Raw genomic sequence first — 7,050 nt, 5'->3', positions numbered from 1 at the left:
CTCCGTTGAGCAGTACCTGACATGGCCACTAGATCTCGCTCCCCCTCACCCCCACACAATTACAGCAGAGGCCCCCCACCCAACTGCTGCTCAGGCAGGTACATTCGTGGCCTGGCATCGAGCAGGGCTGGTGGCAGATCGGTGCAGCCAGCAGGGGGCGGCGTGTCCCTGCCCTGCAGGATCCCCAGGGGCTGGGACGGCAGCTGGGTTCCCACTGGCCGTGCCCGGGGCGGAGGGCGGCTCAGAGACACACGAGCTGGGGTTACCTGCTGGGCCGGGCTGGGCAGGGGGGCACAGCTGGGATTGGAAACGCTCCAGGCGGGCGCCGCATTCTGCTGTGCTGGGGTCTCTGCTCCCAGCTCCATCACTCCCAGGAGTCGCTGTATCTCTGCTCCTGGCTCCGTCGCTCCCAGGGGCTGCTGGGTTCTGTCCCTTCTCAGACACCAAGTGGGAAACTGCAAAGCAGCGTTGGTGGGAGGTCAATGTTACATGGGGTTGTAGGAGGAAGGACCGGCAGAGAGTCCTATGGAGCCACAGGGCCTTGGGCCTTTTCCAAACCCAGCCAGTGTTTGCATCTAAGTTATGCAGCTTCCATCAAAGCAACAGGGGTGGCTCCAGACCCCAGCATGCCAAGTGCGTGCTTGGGGCGGCATGCGGCGGGGGGCACTCTGCCAGTCGCGGAGAGGGCGGCAGGCAGGCCACCTCCTGCGGCATGCCTGCGGAGGGTCTGCTGGTCCCGTGGCTCCGGTAGACCTCCCGCAGGCATGCCTGCAGAGGGTCTGCTGGTCCCGCGCGGCTTCGATGGAGCCACGGGACCAGCGGACCCTCTGCAGGGACGCCTGCGGGAGGTCCACCGGAGCCACGGGACCAGCGACTGGCAGAGCGCCCCCCACGGCGTGCCACCCTGCTTGGGGCGGCGAAATGACTAAAGCCGCCCCGCAAAGCAGTATCAGAACCTCCGAGTCTTTGGTAGATTTTGCCTCCCAACCCCACTCTGTGAGGCAGGGCACAGGAATGTCATTCCCATTGTACAGGTGGGGAAACTGAGGCACAGAGCACCTCACAGTGGTGAGGACCAGCCTAGGTTCCGGGCTGGGGACAGGCCACCTGGCCCACCCCTCTGGGGCTACAGGTTCAATACAGTGTAGCCCTCCTCACCGGCGAGAGGAGGAGCCGGGAGCCGTGTGGACAGAGGCATGAGATCGCACAGGAAGCCAAGACACTGGGCTGCAGCCATGTGGGCGTCAGGGCGGTGGTCACAGCATCCGGCTTCAGGGGCTTTCTGCTGCTGTGGACGTTGGCTCAGTTAAAACAGGGCTCCCAGATGCTTCCCCCGCCAATGCAGCTACCCTGAGGGGCACAGACTGTCTGTTGTGGAGTTTATCTGCCCCTTTCACTGGCTGTCTCTGTCTCTCACTCACATTCCCTGTGCCGCAGGGGAGGATGATGGGAACAGATTATTCAAGGGGCTTAGGCACCTAAAGTTGCAGAGAGGCCCAAGTGGGGTTTTCAGAAGCACCTAGGCCCAGATCCCCAGAAGGATTTAAGTACCTAACTCCTTTGGGTGACGGGCACCTAAATACATTTGAGCACCTGGGCCCTAGGAGCCCAATTCCCATTGAATTCAATAGGCGTTAGGCACCTAGTGGGTTGGTTTTAGGTGCCTAGCTGCATTGTTAGGTACCTAAACCCCTGTGGGATTCCAGCCTTAAGGCACCAGTCCAGGGTCACATGGGGAATCAATGGCAGAACCAGGAACTGGTCCCAGAGCTCCTGCATCCCAGATTAGCGCCAAAACCAGTGGGCCAGATTTCCTCTCAGGATGCCTGTGAGCTCCCACCCAGTCTTCCATCCCTCAGCGAACAGCCAGGTCTGTCTGACATAGCCCAGTGATGGGAACTCGCTATTCGGGGGGAACATTCCCAGCCATGATTTGGGGACGTCCTTTCTCCATTTATCCACCAGCTACATTTCCTCTCTATCACGTGTTGAGGACAATTGTATTGGAACGCCCAAGGCTGATGAAAAGCTGGGGGGACACTAGAATCATTTCCCACTGCCACAGATTTTCAAGCAAGTGGAAATGTTTCAAATTTTGATATTACAACAATCACTTTGCAACTCCCCAGACAGCGGTACTGGCCGGTGCCCAGCGTGATCAATGGAAAGGCAGCGTGAGGAGGAAATCGGGATTCAAGACTTAGCTCTGCCGTATGACCTTGGCCAAGTAATTTCAACTCATTTACTTTGACTGTCTTGTCTACGGAGCTTCTGAGCTCTTGGAGGGGCTGGGACTGTCTCTCCCTGTGTGTCTGTGCAGCACCCAGCACAATGGAGCCCTGATCTCAGCTGGGGCAGGGCCTGTCTCTCCCTGTGTGTCTGTGCAGCGCCCAGCACAACGGGGCCCTGATCTCAGCTGGGGCAGGGCCTGTCACTGTGTGTCTGTGCAGAGCCCAGGACAAAGGGGCCCTGATCTCAGGTGGGCATCTAGCTACTAGTGCAGGGTTAATAAAACTTTCCATTGACTTAGCTGCCCTTGGAAGTTGAAATGCCCCCTCGCTGCCCAGACACCGCTCCTGTCCTCATTTCACTTCCTCTCCTACACCACAGAGAGAAACCATCAGTCTCCCCAGCTGCCCACGTAAACAAGGTTACAAACAAGGACAGGGCAGCAAACAGCATCTTCTTCCCAGAGCCCAGCTGGCTCCTTACAGCCCAGCACAGACACATTCCAGACTGCAAATAGGCAGTAGGCCCATGCACCAGCCTCTGTTATTGTTATCATATCTAGTGCTGTGGAGCCCAGACACACAGCGAGAGACAGGCCCTGCCCCAGCTGAGATCAGGGCCCCGTTGTGCCAGGCGCTGCACAGACACACAGGGAGAGACAGGCCCTGCCCCAGCTGAGATCAAGGCCCCTTTGTGCCGGGCGCTGCACAGACTCACAGGGAGAGACAGTCCCCACCCCAGCTGAGATCAGGGCCCCGTTGTGCCGGGCCCTGCACAGACACACAGTGAGAGACAGTCCCTGCCCCAGCTGAGATCAGGGCCCCTTTGTGCTGGGCGCTGCACAGACACACAGTGAGAGACAGTCCCTTCCCCAGCTGAGATCAGGGCCCCTTTGTGCTGGGCTCTGCACAGACACACAGGGAGAGACAGTCCCTGCCCCAGCTGGGTGTCACAGCTGGGACTGGAAACGCTCGAGGCGGACACCGCAAAAGTGTCTGGGATAGAAGAAAAAAAATCACTAGGAATTAGGTGCCTAAATCCATTGGGTTTCTTTGCAAACCCAGCCCGTGTTTCCACCCATTCTCACCCTCAAAACATCCCCTCAAAACTGGCTGCATAGGGATGGCCAGACTGAATCAGACCTGGGGCCCATCTAACCCCGTATCCCATCTCCAAGGGTGGACAGACCCAGCTACCTCTGAGCAAGGAGCAAGAAACCCCAGTGGACAACGAGAACCTGCCCCCCAACTCAGACCCTTCCTGCCCATCAGTTAGAGGTTGATTGATTCCCTGAAGCAGGAGGCTTCATAGCCCCTGCCAAAGCACTTGGGTACTTCCTGGCCCTCTGCCTGGTCTCGTTCCTCTTATACGTGTCCTGATCCTTCACTGAGCCCTTCTAAGCTCATGGCCCCAGTGAGATCCTGTGGCAGTGAGTTCCACAGGCTCATTGTGACTGAGCACCAGTTTTAAATTTGCTGCCTCTCAATATCACTGGCGGTCTCTGCCTCAGTATCGCATCCATGCTTCAGACTGACGCACCGGGACAGATAAAGCTACAGCCTTTGGTAACTCACCACAAACCGCCAGCAATATCACAGACAGGATGAGATTCCCAGCCCCTAGAGTGACCTGAAGCCAGCCAGGACACTGACAGGAACCTGTAATGAAACAGAAGCAGAGCTAGGCTGAATTAAGGTCCAGCCACTCTAGATCCTGGCCTTATGCCCCAGCTCCAGGAGTCAGGCAATTGTACCAGGATCTCAGCTTTCATTTAAAAGAGAAAGGCAGTTTTAAGCCCTCACAAAAGGGGAGAAAAAATTGAAAAATGTGACCCCAAGCGTTACTGATACAGCAATGCTGCCTGAGTTTGCAGAGAACCTGTACCAATTGCTCTGAGAGCAGGACTCTGCTTTTGGAAGCTCTGCAAACCCCACTTGAAACCCTGGTTTCTATTGCCAGATATGGGCAGGAAATGAGGTCTAGTAGGTTGGAGCAGTAGGGCTGGGAGCCAGGATTCCTGGGTTCTGTTCCTGGCTCTGGGAGAGGAGTGAGGGTTAATGGGGTAGAGTAGTGGGGGCTGGGAGCCAGGATGCCTGGGTTCTATCCCTGGCTCTGGAAGGAGAGTGGAGTTTAGTGGTTAAAGCAGGATGTGTCTAGGAGCTCAGACTCCTATGTTATAGTCTCAACCCTGGGAGGGCAGTGAGGGTCTGGTAGGTCAGAGCAGGAGGTGCTGAGAGCCAGGATACCTGGGTTCTATTCCCAGCTTGGGGAGGGGAATGGAGTGTAGTGGGTGTGTCCTTGTGAAAGATTTTTTTCCTGATCTGTGCCTCAGTTTCCCCCATTCACTCACCTTTTTGGCTTCCAGAGGGGAAAGCTCCGCACTCTCGCCCCCACTCTCGCTCTGTCACTTGGGGGATCCTCCACGCTTTTTACCTCTGTCCATGGCGCTACCCCACGCTGTGATATAACCACATGGTCAGACTCTGCCGTCCCCTGGCCCGTCTCTGGGGTCCCAGCCCCGGCTCTGGCCCTGCTGCCAGGACATGGAGCCTGTAGGTGGGAGGAGGGGATTGAAATCACTACCTTGGTTCCCGGGTGAGGACGGTCCATCCAAGCCGCCCCGCTTGGGACGCAGGTTGAATGCTGTGTAGCCCTCCTCATCCTACATCGTACCCGAGTGAGAGGATGCAGGGAAGGCGTGTGCAGGGGGTGAGGGGCTGGTCTGAGATCACACAGGAAGCTGAGCTGCTGGGCTGCAGCCGCGTGGTTTGTGGGGTGACGGTCAGAGGCTCCGGCCTGAATTTCCTCTCTCTGCTTTGGCAGATGTTGGCTCTGTCACACGAAAGCTTCCAGTGAGCATCCTCCACTCCCTGTGGGGGCTCAGCTGCCCTGACACCAGAGTGAGGGGCACAGTGTCAAAAATCTGAGCTCTGTGAACAGGGTCAGAGCTTCAGCGGGTGCCGCTCAGAATCAGTCCCACTGGTCGACCCAGCCCAGGATTTGGCCCAGCGAGTGCCTGAAAACCCCTTATAGCCAGAGGGAAACAGCTCAGAGCGCTGGGGTGAGACCGATCCCTGCTCTGGGCCTGCGGTTTCCAGCTGCGCCCCTTGGTGGCAGCCAGCCATGGGGAAGGGGAGAGCACGGGGTGTGAGGCTCCGGTGTGACAAGTTGCATGGGATCCCGGCACCAAACGCCGCTGGCCGGTCAGGGGGCCATGACACCTCTCTGTGTCACCAAGTGAAATGACCAGGTCCAGAATAGATATAGACAGGCTGTGCCCCTCAACCTGGCATCAGGGCAGGGCCGGCTCCAGGCACCAGCATACGAAGCAGGTGCTTGGGGCGGCTAATAGAAAAGGGCGGCACTCCGTCCACTACTCGGGCCACACTTCCGGGTCTGCGGCGGCAATTCAGCGGCGGGTCCCTCAGTCTCTCTTGACCCCTTTGAGCTGGCGCCGAAGTGCCACCGATCTGCTTTTTTTTTTCTTTTCTGCTGCTTAGGGCAGCAGAAGACCTGGAGTCGGCCCTGGCGCCAGTCCACACGGCTCCGGGCGCGCGGCTATGGGTGAGATCGTGCTGAGCCAGGTGGGGAAGCGCCTGGGGAGAGACCCCCACACCAAACTCCCCATGGCTGGGGCCCTCTGCCTAGCATCCTGCCCCCCCTCCAGCCCCACTGACTCTAAGGGGGTGTCGCCGGCACAGGGAATGCAGGTTTGGGCCTTGTACATTTCTCCTTTAGTCACCTGGGCCCCCCCAGTCACGGCGAGGAGAAGGGGCTCACAGAACAGATCTGTCTGCACCATGTGTCCATCTGGCCACCTGGCGCATGGGGGCCCCCATGTGAGAAACAAATCCCAGGCCGTGTTCTCATGGGCTTGGGGCACCGGGCGCGGCTCCCCCCTCTGCCTGCCCTGATCAATGCGACGGGCTCCCTGCTGGTGCAGCGGGGACAGGAACGGGGCCCAGGGTTTGTGCAATTCAGGCTGGTGCAGGGAAGATCCAGGGGTCATGTCAGGGGCTGAAGAAGCTGGTTCCCCAATTGCTCTCGATCCCCTTGGGTCTCAGCTGTATTGTCCCCCCAGGTAGACTCCTAACCCCCCTGGACATCGATGCTCTTTGGGAGGTTTCCCAGGCCGCTCCCAGGAATGGCAGAGCCGGGTATGATCTGAGGGTGAGGGGTCGATCAGGCAGCTGGAAACAGATGCAGATGGACCACCGGGCTGGGGGTCTTGAGGATCTACCTGAACAGTCTACGTGGCCAAGTCATCAGCTCCCCATGTCCCCCTTACACAGCCCCTGGGAGAGCTCCCGCCAGCCTCCTCGCATTGCAAACCCCGCTGCAGGCTGGGATTTCCTGGGCACATATGGGCCAGCAACCGACAGGCCGGAGCCAAAGGCGGCCGAGGTGGGTATAGAGGAAACACTATTTACCTCTCTGCATTCTGAAAACTGATCATTTAGTCCTACCCTTTGTTTCCTGTCTTTTACCCAGTTACTGATCCATGAGACAATCTTCCCTCTGATCCCATGGCTGCTTCCTTTGCTTATGAGCCTTTGCTCAGGGACCTCGTCAAAGGCTTTCTGAAAATCTAAATACACTATATCCACTGGATCCCCCTTCTCCACATGCTCGCTGACCCCCTCAAAGAATTCTAGTAGATTGGTGAGACGTGATTTCCCTCTACAAAATCCATGTTGACTCTTCCCCAACAAATTATGTTCCTCCACATGTCTGACCACTTTGTTCTTTTCTGTAGTTTCAACCAGTTTGCCTGGTACTGAAGTCAGGCACTGAGCACTGATGTGCTTTGAGATCCTCACG

General features: G+C 57.7%; 1 pseudogene; it reads right to left on the bottom strand.

The window, feature by feature from the left end:
• Nucleotides 1–4,897, bottom strand: part of LOC116825152 (killer cell lectin-like receptor subfamily F member 1) — a 212,635-nt pseudogene extending 207,738 nt beyond the window's left edge.
• Between the last annotated feature and the right edge of the window lie 2,153 nt (nucleotides 4,898–7,050).

This window comes from Chelonoidis abingdonii, chromosome 12 (genome assembly GCF_003597395.2).
Source record: "Chelonoidis abingdonii isolate Lonesome George chromosome 12, CheloAbing_2.0, whole genome shotgun sequence".
Taxonomy (NCBI): Eukaryota; Metazoa; Chordata; order Testudines; family Testudinidae; genus Chelonoidis; species Chelonoidis abingdonii.
This window is presented reverse-complemented; position numbering and strand designations above follow the sequence as displayed.